This window comes from Carlito syrichta, unplaced genomic scaffold, assembly GCF_000164805.1.
Source record: "Carlito syrichta isolate Samal-C Ts95f unplaced genomic scaffold, Tarsius_syrichta-2.0.1 Scaffold307224, whole genome shotgun sequence".
NCBI lineage: Eukaryota > Metazoa > Chordata > Mammalia > Primates > Tarsiidae > Carlito > Carlito syrichta.
In genome coordinates this window covers 300828-301489 of record NW_007251320.1, presented here as the reverse complement: position 1 = coordinate 301489, position 662 = coordinate 300828, and positions in this window count along the sequence as shown.

Sequence of the window (662 nt, the reverse complement as noted above, 5' to 3'; positions counted from 1 at the left end):
CCGGGAGCGGCCACTGCACTCCCGTCTGGGTGACAGAGTGAGACTCCAACTCAAAAATAATAATAATAATATCAACATCATTGTTATAAAACTGTCTGCTGTGCAGTTCCGAGGCCCAGATTCCATTATTGCCAGTCTGTTGCCATCAGTAACCCTCCCTAAGGGTAATAAACCAAATGTCTCTCCCTGCTGGACCTCCGGTGACTTCTTTGGAATAGGTAAACATTACTCACAAGCTGTATCAGATTTGGGGCTACAGTGTTACAATCACGAATATATTGGATCAAATGACACTTATGTAGGGTAGCTGGGCTACCTGTAAAGTAGCTGGGTGTGGTAGCCCAGCTACTCTGGAGGCTGAGGCAGGAGGATCCCTTGAACCCAGGAATTCGAGACTGTCCTGGGAAGCTTAGGGATTACAGACATGAGTCGTTGCACCTGGCTATTATTATTAACTCAGATTCACAGGAGTTGGGTGCAGTGGCTCACGCCTGTAATCCCAGCACTTTGGGAGGCCGAGGCGAGTGGATTACTTGAGCCCAGGAGTTCAAGACCAGCTTGGACAACATGGTGAGACCTACTCTCTACAATTAAAAAAAAAAAAAAAGCCAAGCCGGGCTCGGTGGCTCAGCCTGTAATCCCGCGCCTTTGGGAGGCTGAGG